We start from the raw sequence: 13,349 nt of genomic DNA, 5'->3' as shown, positions 1-13,349 counted from the left end.
TTTAACTCATTTGATCTACAAAACAGCATGCAAAACTCTTAAGGTATGTCAATAGCAGTTAAACACTGATAGCAAGGGGCATCTTAGCATTCTCCACCCACCCTTTAATCACTGCAAGTGTAAGATCGGTTTTCTTAAAGGCACAATGTCCACACATGTGAACGTATTCTTTTTCTTAGTCTAGTTCAGCAGTCCTCAAACTTAAATGGCATAAAATATACCACACGTGGATACATATCCAAGACCAGTATAATCTACTTTATGGGCAAGTAAGGGATTTTCAAGAGTAATTTCTACTCAACCCAATTTTCAGTTTATTTTCTAATCTTATATCTTATAATATCTTTCTAATATCTTAAAATGTAACTTCAACTTACATTAACTTTAACCTCCTTGTGATTTCAAAACACCTTGTTTCTGCTTGAACTTCAGAAAAAACTTCAACTGTCATATTTGTGCACATATTTGAACATTGTGTTGAGGAACCTTGGAACAAGAAGGCTGCTGGGGCTTCCCTGGTGGCGCAGTGGTTGAGAGTCCGCCTACCGATGCAGGGGACGAGGGTTCGTGCCCCCGTCCGGGAAGATCCCACATGCCGCAGAGCGGCTGGGCCCGTGAGCCATGGCCGCTGAGTCTGCGCGTCCAGAGCCTGTGCTCCGCAACGGGAGAGGCCACAACATTGAGAGGCCCGCGTACCGCAAAAAAAAAAAAAAAAAAAAGAAGGCTGCTGTCCTTCACCACACTCTTTAAAATTCAAGCTTGCTTATGTCCACTCACATCAAGCTGCAGCAGCAAACTCATCTGCTCTGTGCCAGTTCCTCAGCACAGTTGTCAGCGGTGCAATGACAAGAAAGCACCGAAAGTGTTAAAATACACAATTTTATCTCCTTTTCCAAATTGTTGGTGCTTCTTGTCTGATTGCTATATTTTGATTATGAGAGCTTTTTTTTGTTTTTTTTTTGATGTTGTAAGTAAAATCAAAATTTTCTACCTCTCTTTTAAAATTTGGATTAGTTTAATTTCAGAGTGTCCTTAGATTGCAAGGTGAGCTGTTAAAAAATTGCTACTATTTATAACCACTTATCTTCTTGAAACAGGATTTTATTTTTGAAATCATCCAACAACAAAAAAATATGCAGGAATAAATTGTAGGTTGAATCTCCTCTAAGACTGTAATTGTCATCTGCAGTCCTCAATGTCAAAATTGTTGTTCCTTCTTTTAGTCTATCATCTTCATCAAAGCAGCCCCATCGTTCCTGTTTGAATTTTTTAGAGAGCAATTATTTTAAAAAAAATTTTAATTCTTAATGCAATTTAATTACACATTTGTTTGCTTTAAGCAAAGGGGTTTAGAATAAGATTTTTATTTTTCTCTTTTTTAAAAGTTCTGCTCCTGAAAATAGTTTGAAAATCATTGCTGTAGCCCAGGAGTTGAACTTTTTCTGAAAGAGCCAAATACTCACTGTTTTAGGCTTTGCAAGCCAAGAGGCAAAATTGAGGATATTATGTCGGTATTTACATAATATTTAAAAATAACAGTTTTTAAATGAAAACCATTTTAATATATAGAAGTCACTCTCAATTGGAGGTCACCAAAAAAAAAGGTAGTGGGCTGGATTTGGCCTGTGGGCCAGAGTTTGCCAGCTTCTGCTCTAGCCCAATACCCTTCATTTTAGTGGAGAAGAAATGCTTAGCAGAACTGAACTTCTTTTGGAAGGTTCAGAGATGTTGTGGTAACACTGAGAGAGGAGCATGAACTGCATTGTAAATCTCTTGATATCTGACATTGCTGGATTGTTAATGAAAACTTAAGAATAAAAGAAGCCCAGATACAAACATCAAAAGACCCCAAACCACGGGTGAAGCCAAAACCACAGAAAATGACTGCATAAACACTCACTGTGTAAAAGAACGATGTTTAGCAGGTTTTTGTATTTCCCATATTCAACCCCACTAAACTTTTTCTTAATTTTTATTTTATATTGGAGTATAGTTGATTAACAATGTTGTGTTAGTTTCAGGTGTACAGCAAAATGATTTAGTTATACCTATCCATACACATGTATCTATTCTTTTTCAAATTCTTTTCCTATTTAGGTTATTGCAGAATATTGAAGAGTTGCCTGTGCTATACAGTAGGTCCTTGTTGGTTATCTATTTTAAATATAACATTGTGTACATGTCAATACCAAACTCTCAATCTATCCCTCCCCCCGCCTTCCCCCCAGTAACCATAAGTTCCTTCTCTAGTCTGTGATTCTGTTTCTGTTTTGTAAATAAGTTCACTTGTATCATTTTTTTTAGATTCTACATATAATTGATAGCATATGATATTTGTCTTTCTCTGTCTGACTTACTTCACTTAGTATGATAATCTCCAGATCCATCCATGTTGCTGCAAATGGCATTATTTCATTCTTTTAATGGCTGAGTAGTATTCCATTGTATATATGTACCACATCTTCTTTATTCATTCATCTGTCGATGGACGTTTAGGTTGCTTCCATGTCCTGGCTATTTTAAACAGCATTGCAATGAACACTGGGGTGCATGTATCCTTTTGAACCATGTTTTTCTCCCAATATATGCCCAGGAGTGGGATTGCTGGATCATATGGTAGCTCTATTTTTAGTTTCTTAAGGAAACTCCATACTGCTCTCCATAGTGGCTGTACCAATTTACATTCCCACCAGCAGTGCAAGAGGGTTCCCTTTTCTCCACACTCTCTCCAGCATTTATTCTTTGTAGACATTTTGGTGATGGCCATTCTGACTGGTGTGAGGTGATATCTCATTGCAGTTTTGATTTGCATTTCTCTACTAATTAGCAATGTTGAGCATCTTTTCATATGCCTCTTGGCCATCTGTATGTCTTCTTTGGAGAACTGTCTATTTAGGCCTTCTGCCCATTTTTAGATTGGGTGTTTTCTCTTTTTGATATTGAGCCATATGAACTGTTTGTAAATTTTGGAGATTAATCCCTTGTCAGTTGCATCGTTAGCAAGTAGTTTCCCCCATTCTGTGGGTTGTCTTTTCATTTTGTTTATGGTTTCCTTTGCTGTGCAAAAGTTTTTAAGTTTAATTAGGTCCCATTTGTTTATTTTTATTTTTATTCCATTGCTCTAGGAGACAGATAGAAAAAGATATTGCTGTGATTTATGTCAAAAGTGTTCTGCCTATGTTTTCCTCTAAGAATTTTATAGTACCTGGTTTTACATTTAGATCTTTAATCCATTTTAAGTTTATTTTTGTGTATGTTGTTAAATAATGTTCTAATTTCATTTTTTTACATGGAGCTGTCCAGTTTTCCCAGCATGATTTATTGAAGAGACTGTCTTTTCTCCATTTTATAGTCTTGCCTCCTTTGTTGTAGATTAATTGACCGTAGGTGCATGGGTTCATTTCTGGGCTTTCTATCCTGTTCCATTGGTCTATAGTTCTATTTTTGCACCAGTACCATACTGTTTTGATGACTGTAGCTTTGTAATATAATCTGACATCAGGGAACCTGATTCCTCCAGCCCCATTTTTCTTTCTCAAGATTGCTTTGGCTATTTGGGGTCTTTTTTGTCTTCATACAAAATTTTTACATTTTTTTTTAATTTTGAAAAAATTTTGGCTGCACCATGCAGCATGCAGGATCTCAGTTCCCTGACCAGGGATCGAACCCGCATGCCCTGCAGTAGAAGCATGGAGTCTTAACCACTGGATCACCAGTGAAGTCCTTCTGCAAACAGATTTTAGGATATTTTGTTCAACTTCTATGAAAAATGCCATTCGTAAATTAACAGGGATTGCATTGAATCTGTAGACTGCCTTGGTTAGTATAGTCATTTTCACAATATTGATTCTTCCAATCCAAGAACATGGTATATCTCTCCCTCTGTTTGTGTCATCTTTGATTTCTTTCATCAGTGTCTTATAGTTTTTGGAGTACAGGTTTTTGCCTCCTTAGGTAGGTTTATTCCTAGGTATTTTATTCTTTTTGATGTGATGGTAAATGGGATTGTTTCTTTAATTTCTCTTTCTGATCTTTTGTTGTTAGTGTATAGAAATGCAACAGATTTCTGTGTATTAATTTTGTATACTGCACCTTTACTGAATTCACTAATGAGTTCTAGTAGTTTCCTGGTAGCAGCTTTAGGATTTTCTATGTATAATACCATATCATCTGCAAACAGTGACAGTTTTACTTCTTCTTTTCCAATTTGGATTTCTTTTATTTCATTTTCTTCTCTGATTGCTGTGGCTAGCCTTCCAAAACAATGTTAAATAAAAGTGGCGAGAGTGGATATCCTTGTCTTGTTCCTGATTGAAAGGAAATGCTTTCAGCTTTTCACCATTGAATATGATGTTAGCTGTAGTTTGTCATATATGGCCTTTACTACATTAAGGTATGTTCCCTCTATGCCCACTTTCTGGAGAGTTTTTATCATAAATGGGTGTTGAATTTTGTCAAAAGTTTTTCTGCATCTATTGAAATGATCATATGGTTTTTAGACTTCAAATGGTTGATGTGGTGTTTCACACTGACTGACTTGTGGATATTGAAAACTCTTTGCATCCCTGGGATAAATCCCACTTGAGCATGGTGTATAATCCTTGTAATGTGCTGTTGGATTTGGTTTGCTAGTATTTTTGTTGAGGATTTTTGTGTCTATGTCCATCAGTGATATTGGCCTGTAATTTCCTTTTTTTGTGGTATCTGTGTCTGGTTTTGGTATCAGGGTGATGGTGGCCTCCTTCTTCTGTAATTTTTTGGAATAGTTTCAGAAGGATACATGTTAACTCTTCTCTAAATGTTTGATAGAATTCGCCTGTAAAGCCATGAGAGGAAATTTTCCTATAATTCATATATAATTTTATATATAATAAACCAGAAATTCCAGAGGGCTAGGAAATAAATAAATATATAAATAACAACTTCCCACCTTACATTTACAGCCTGTTTCCAAATTTTAGAAGTTCTATAAATGCAACTTAATGAATAAAAAAGTAAAAATAGAAAATATAGCATCTTATTCTTCTCACAGGCGCAGCTTTTAGTCCAGATTTGTAGATTAGAATATCAGTGATGTGACTGGGGATTAACAGCAGAGACCGAGATTATTTCCAGTAGCAACAAAGGTCCTGCTTTTGGATTATTTCAATTAATTTTACCTAACAAGGCCTTATAAGGAACTGAGTGTAGACATCTTTACTGCTCAACCATCTTTTAAAATCTCTGGATCATCAGAAATAAAGTGTAAAAAAGAATCATTGATGTTGTCTTTACTATGCAGATTGTACCAGTAAATAAATTACTAGTAACTTTTCATAAGAATATTCGAGTTAATAAAGAGAGAGACAATGATAGGATTAAAATTATTACCATTTGCAATTTCTAATGAATCTAGGATTTCATTATCAACAGTACATCAGAAACAGAGATGGACATTATGTGCCTCCTACTGAAAGAACACAGTATAATCTATTAAGTACTTTTGTTCAAAAAGAAAAATTGAACTTGTATCTGTCAATTCTCTAGATCCTCATACCAATTTACCAGTTCACAGAACATACAGAAGACAGAGAAACATGTTAAATGAACTAGTGTCCCCTGGGAATAGCCCATAAACAATGACCGACAGAAGTTAATGCGTAAATACAGCCAACTTCTTTACTCTTCCGATGGGATAAATCTGAGGCCATGGTCTATATTGACTACAAGAGTTCCCCAAGTGGGATTAAACTCCAGCTATCTTCAATGGAAACTGACTTCAGAATTCACCCTTTATTGGATTCCTCCCCTTACCTTGTTTTACTTCTCCTCTCTCCTCCCATTATTCCCTGGAATCCCTTTCAAATAAATTTTGTGTTCCCAAATTCTTCTGAGTCTACTTCTTGAGGAACCCAAACCAAGACATAGAGAAATGTAAATACATTCAATTTGCAAATAGCAAGTGAATGAGGGTTCTTTTATCATTTGGTGTTGGGGAACCTAGAATTTTAGCTAGCTATCCACGCTTTTTGAGGGTGGTAAATGTCAGTAGAAAGATGTCATAGTTTTGTTTTTTTGTGTTAATTTGTTTATTTAATGGATGATCTTAGGACTTTGAATTATCCCAATTATCAAGGAAGATTAGAATAGTAAGTTACAAACTTCAGTATGTTTAAGAATTGCTCAGGTGTCTTGTTATAAATGTGGATTCTTCCACCTTCAGGGATTCTGATTCAGAAGTACTCCAGATTTACTAGTAATAGTTATGCACATTAAAACATTAGAAAGACTTACATAGGCGTTCTGAGAGTCCCACTTTGAGAAACAGACCTAAGTGCCAAAGTTTTCATTACTTGTAAGGTTTCATGGCCAGTTGGATTCTATACGTCTATAAGAAGATTTGATCTGATGGCTTTATCATGTCCCGGAGTTCCAATTCTGTGCTAATACTAAAGCCTAAATTTAACTTTACTCTGGTTCAGATGGCTCTGTTGCTATTCCTGCTCTGCTTTCCGTAAGGTAGACATGGGAAGTGCAGTCTGGAAAAAAAAAATGTGTGGCGTGGTATGGAGGGTGTGGTAAGCATAACTCTACCAAAGGTCTTAAAAATGCAGTGCTCCACCCCTCACTTATTTCTTGGGTGTGCCTCAGTCCTGCCTCCTTTTGAATCTTTTTGTGCCCAGTTGGGAGATGAAAGCAGAAAGCACTGCTGAGAAATCACTTAGCTATGAGGCTAGCATTTGCTCTTATTCCTCTCTTAAGGCTGTTCTTCTAGTCCTCTTTCTGCCCAATGAAGATGCAGAGCTAAGGCCACAGGGGTCCAAGGAGGGCAAGTATCATTGCCCCCCTCCCCCACTCTACCCACACACTCATATTTTGCATCTTGCACAATATCCTTATAGTAATTGCCAAATGATGATCACTTATTTCATTTATGAGAGCCTATTTACCTTTTTCAATTAGTTCACCAGATTTTATTTGGATTTCACATTCTGTCTATTCCTAGAGTTCCAATTGGCTTCAAAAGGCAAATAGTTGCCCTTTCAATTTTATTGGTATGGCAGTATTATCTTCTTCCTTCTTCACTAAATTTTATGAGTCTTTAACTCTAGATTTAACTTACTGAGACATTCTTTCTTTGGCCCAATATTACAAAATGGTTGGAGCCTTAGAATAATGTATCGTCCTACAGTTTGTTTTTGTGGAAATTAAAAGTATACCCCTAAACTTGTTAAAGATACCAATTTGTTACTATATACAAATTAGAATCATAAATGTCTGAATTAAACTCTGTCTCAGAAGATTCATTCCTGCCATTCCCTTCTAATAGCAGCACATGCAAAAACAAACAAAAAAATGTTAGGCTATTGGATTTCTGGAATGCCATAGGTGTGAATCAAAAACCATGGAGGCAATACTATAGTTACAAATATGTCAAAGCTTCAAACGTGCAAATTCACAGACAGTCACCCTCATGTCATTGCAAACTATTAGAGTCAATGTTCCATCAGGAGCAAGGCATTCTAATTCAATTATTCCTCTTTTAAAAAATTGTGCTACTTTCAGGAGTTGAAAAGAATGAGTGAAGGAATTGCCTTAGACCAGTGTTCTTGGGACCTCTTTATAGTCTTAAAATTTAATGAGAATCCCAAATATTTATTGTATGAGAAATTAAAAATTAGAAGTATTAAATTTTAATTTAAACAACTCATATATAAATAACAAACCTATTATATATTAACATGAAGAAACAAAATATTTTATGAACATAAATATATTTTCCAAAACAAAAATCATAGAGTAGCAGAAAATAAAAGTTCTGCCCTCCCCATGCTGACACTTTATTGAAATCCATCAAACCAGACTTTCAAGACTATTGAAAGACTGTGTCATTTATTAATTCACTATGTACTTGCAGCAGCCTTAAAATGAATTATAAACTGTACCTGCCTCACTCAAGATCCTATGACAATGGGTTGAGAAATGTGATATCTAACTTCTCTTGCATCTTGTAAAATATCCTGAAATTTAATAAAAATAGGTATAAGAGAGAAGACCCCCTAATCTCTCCTCTTATGCTTATTCCGTAATGATAGTGTGACTATAAAGAAAAACATTTTACATATATGCACTATATATATGCATACAACATACATATATAGAGATCATATTTGTGTGGATTAGTATGCACAATATTTGTATATTGATACTTAGGAAAGCAGCATAATAAATCCCGTAAATCTTCTGAAATCCATTTGTTTTTTTGTTATCCAAAAGTGGACTTTAAGACTTACTAGTCAGAGCTACATATACTGGGGAAAATAAAATATATTCTTAAGATTAATTTCACCTGTTTTTACTTTTTAAAATGTGGCTACTAGAAAAATTTAAATTACATATGTGGATCATATTATATTTCTTTTTAATAGCAGTGATCTGTAGGACGGGGAAAGAGACCAAGTAATTAACAGGGGGTGAAAATGAAAGAAACAGGAAGAAAGGTGGAATGTGCATTTTCACTTTTCTAAGATAGAAAATATTAAATTGGAGTTTATTAATATTTTAGGTGAGTAGTGAAAGGATAAAATTAAAATAAAAATCTTTTTAGAATAAATTCAGATTGGTGATTAGGAGCTCTCTGAAGATTTTGAAGCTCACTGCCTAATCATAGACTACTATTTCTTAAAAGTAAAAAAATCCACATATCATAAATAGTGCTTCTTTATTTGTAAAAGCTTGATTGGGTGTTTTGCTTATGTCTAAGAGACTGTCATTGGAGCCCAGGAAGGATGGAAGTTATAGAAGTTTTAATTCTGATATGGTCACCTCTTGACCCTTTCATAAGTGACAGCAGTAGTTTCATTGTCTTCTTCTCAAAGTACATTGATGGTTTGGACAAGTGGATTATCTCTCAGATAAAGCTATAGGAAATAAAAATTGAATGTATGCTGATCTTAAACAAAATATTTTCTTTAAACTTTTTATTATAGAGAATGTCAAATCTACCCAGAGGTAATCACCCAGTCCCAACAGTCATCAATACTTGGTCAATCGATCCCCCTCCACACCCCTCACATTGCCATCCACTTAGCACCACCCTCAATCCCATATTATTTGAATTCCAGACATCATACCAGTTCACCTATAAACATTTCAGTATATATTTCTGAAAAATAAGAACTTCTCTTAAAAAAACATAGTCATAATACAATTATCATACCTAAAAAGGAATTAATAATTCCTTAGTAGCATCCAATATTGTCAGTGTAAAAAAAATTAACTACAGCCTTTTCATGTTGATTAGCTAAATGCAGATTAGTATAGCTTTAAAAGTTACACAGTCTTATAATGTGCTCTAAGTAATTACCTTTTCATATTTCAGTATATGAACTTCTATCATCCCTGATTTCTGAGGGAATAAAAATATAATTAAATGGTTATCTTATTATATCCATGATTATAATCTTCCTTGGCAATGTCAAACATATTTTATAACACAATTTATCCCTCAGAAACAAACTGAATTACATTATGATCATTAACCACTAGATGCCAGAGTTGCTTCACGCAAATGAAATCAACTCAGTCTTGATCTGTCAAGAAAAAATGATAATATTCTAAATATCACAGTAAAATAGTAAATCAAAGTGTCTTTGCTTACACCTTGTAACAGAAGCATATGCTGAACCATATATTTAAATATCTACCTTTAACCTTCATAACTGATCAAACTATGATATCCCCCTTTTAAATTCACTTGTACCTTGTCTGTGATTTTAAAGTTCTTGCTAATTCTTTCCAATCACTTTAAACAGGGACTCCTGGGACTTCCCTGGTGGCGTAGTGGCTAAGAATCCGCCTGCCAGTGCAGGGGACACGGGTTCCAGTCCTGGTCTGGGAAGATCCCACATGCCGCAGAGCACGTGGGATCATGTGCCACAGCTGTGGCCCGTGCACCACAGCTGCTGAGCTTGTGCTCTAGAGCCTGTGAGCCACAAGTACTGAGCCCGTGCACCACAACTACTGAGCCCATTCACCACAACTACTGAAGCCTATGCCTAGAGCCTGTGCTCCGCAACAAGAGAAGCCACTGCAATGATAGACCCGCACACCACAACCAAGGTAGCCCCTGCTCACTGCAACTAGAGAAAGCCTGCGTGGTAAAGAAGCCCCAATGCAGCCAAAAAAAACAAAACAAAACATTTAAACACTCAGTGTAGTACCTTCAGACCAGTCTGCTGAAGGGCTTTCTCTAAGTGTACCAGACTTGGTTTCAGGGTAGTTAACATTCATGTCATTCTAAAGCCAGGGACACAACCCCTGTGAGAGCTCTGCTTCAATGTGAATCCAGATGATCCCTTATGTTCTAATATCTTCAGCTCAGAGAAGGAGGCAACTGATTTATGTGTTACAATGTCAAATATGGACATGCTTGAAATTGTTAAAGGATTTGGAGAAGAGAGGGAATTAGTTTTGTAATTTTTCTGGAAACTATTATAATTTTTGAAGTTTTGTTATTTTTTCTCAAAATCTACTATTGAGGTGCTTCACAGAGATTTCATCAGGTGTTTCACAAGTATATATATTGAAACATTCTTGTTTATATCAGAATAGCAATCCTGTCAGACATTTTTAGCCAGCAATATTGGAAATTACCTATATTTCTGTATTCTTTCTTCCAATATAATGCATAGATCTGGCTATAGTTTAGTATGCATTTATTATGTTTATTTTTCTTCAATGATAGTGTGTTTCCATACAAATTTGTCCCTTAACACCCCTCTTATCCAAATAAAATTTTTTTCTTAAATTCTTCCTAGAACATATTATTTTATTCTTTGTTTTAATAAAAAACTTAGTCCTTGGTAGAGATTTCTCAGAAAATTATCTACCCTCAAAATTATGTATCTTCAAAATTAAAGTGAGTACAAGAAAATTACTTCACTGACTTTGGGAAATAACAAATAAACATCTAGAGGAACCTTAATAAACATGAAATTAAACTCATATAACAAACTTACCCACTGCTTCTACTTATTACAAGTGAGGAAGAGGTGCAAACACTGTGGAAAGACAAGTCTTTTTCTTTTGTTTCAAAGTGATAGGGTGATTTCAATAATGTCTTTTTGTGTGTGTGTGTGTAGTACGCGGGCCTCTCACTGTTGTGGCTTCTCCCGTTGCGGAGCACAGGCTCCGGATGCGCAGGCTCAGCGGCCATGGCTCACGGGCCCAGCTGTTCCGCAGCAGGTGGGATCTTCCCAGACTGGGGCACAAACCCACATCCCCTGCATCGGCAGGCGGACTCCCAACCACTGCGCCACCAGGGAAGCCCTCAATAATGTCTTAAATGCTTTCCCTGATTCTACCTTTGTTCCTCCTCTAATATTTTCCCCCACGGGAGCTAGAGTCGTACTTGTAAAACATAAATAAAAACCATATCACCACTTAACACCTTAATTGTCACTCAGAATTTTAAAAATTCTTTCCAAATGTCTTCCAGGCTCAGAATATACACTGCCCAATATGGTAGACACTAGTTACATGTGTCTATTGAACATTTGAAGTGTAGCTAGTTTGAATTGAGATGTGCTATAAGTATAAAATACACAATGGATTTGGAAAAGTTAGTAGTGATAAAAATAATTTTCACAGTAATAATTTTATATTGATTACCTCTTAGCATGGTAATCTGTTGAATATATTAAGTTGAATGAAATGTATTATTAAAATTAATTTCACTTTAAAAAATGTGGCTACAAGAAAAATTTAAATTACATGTCTTGCATTTATGGCTCACTTTATTATTCTACTCAGTAACACTGGCTTAAATAACCAGGAAGTCACCTGCTCCCTTCCATTTTCAACCCATATTGGTTTCTTTGCTGTTCCTCAATTTACCTTGGCTATGTCAAGCCGATGTGTTGACTATTCCCTCTTCCTGGAAGATCCTCTCTTGGATATCCTTATGGTTCGTTTCCTCACTTTCTTCTGTTCTCTGCTAAACTTATCAGAGAGAACTTCTCTGACCAACAAATTTAAAATGGCCTCATCCAACACAAGTACACATCCACCATCTCTCTTTTTTCAAAATACTTATACCTGGCATATTATATGTAGGGGCGTGTGTGTGTGTATAATCTCTACTTAGTAGAATATAACCCCCATGAAATCAAGGGCTTTGTTTTGTTTACTGTTTCTCTAGAATAGTGACTAGCTTAAGGTAGATACTAAATAAATATTTGTTAAATAAATGAAAAGATGGAACATCATTTAAAATAAAGGTGACATCAAAGAGATTTTATCATGAAGGAAGCATTGGAAAATGAGAAGAGCTAACATTTTCTGAGTGCCTACAATGAACTAGACACTGTGCTAAGCACTTACATATAATATCTTAATAAATCTTCATAGAAATGTACCTGCAGATGAGAAATCTAAAGCTCAGATAATTTAAATAACTTTCCTAAAGTCACTTAGCCAGTATGGAACATCATTTCAATACTTTTCATTTTATTTCCATGTCTTCAAGTTCCTTCTCTGGCTCCCAGACTAAATTAGGTGCTCTTGTAAATACTCTCTGAGTACCCTCCATTTTCCCTTCATATCATTTGTCACCACGGTAATTCATTTTGTAGTGTGGTATTTAATGTCTGTCTTCTTCACTGCACTTTAAACTTCAGATAGGTGGCAATGAATATGTTGTTGACATTTCCATGTCTAGAGCCTTCCACCTTCCTTGTCTAGGGCTTAATTTCTCACACATATATATTGAATAAATGAATGAAGTTAACTTTATCCCAAAATATTGTAATTGATGAGTAGGTTATTCGTACCTGCTAAGAATTAATGATTTTGTAGATCAGCTACATGAACTGCACCCAGTGGAACGATGACTGGCTGGATATTCCAGGGGAGAGTATGTTGGTGTGTCAGTGGACTATTTGTTCTTCACAATGGACCACAGGTAATGGGCTATGTTATGAATTTCCTCTGGAAATGTGCTGTCCAACATGGTAACCCCCTAGCCACATGGGGCTATTTAAATCAAAATTAATTAATATTAAATAAAATTGAAAATTCCTTTTCTCAACCATTTTAGCCAAATTTCAACTGCTCAGTAATCATTCGTGGCTTGTGCCTGCTGTATTGGATGGCACAGATAAAGAAAATTTCCATTATACGGAAAGTTCTATTAAACAGCACTATTCTAGAAGGTTTAAAATGTCCTTGGGAAGATTTATTTTTAAATCAGAAGGGGCCTATTTGTTTGATTAGTTTTGTATTCTAACTAAAATTAAACTTTGAGAAAGAGTTCAGTAATCTGTATTCCCAAGTGTTTCTGGGCAAGACCTAGCCATGGAAAAGGAGCT

Source organism: Mesoplodon mirus, assembly GCF_964341445.2.
Source record: "Mesoplodon mirus genome assembly, chromosome: 5".
Classification (NCBI taxonomy): domain Eukaryota; kingdom Metazoa; phylum Chordata; class Mammalia; order Artiodactyla; family Ziphiidae; genus Mesoplodon; species Mesoplodon mirus.
Note: the sequence above shows the minus strand (reverse complement) of the source record.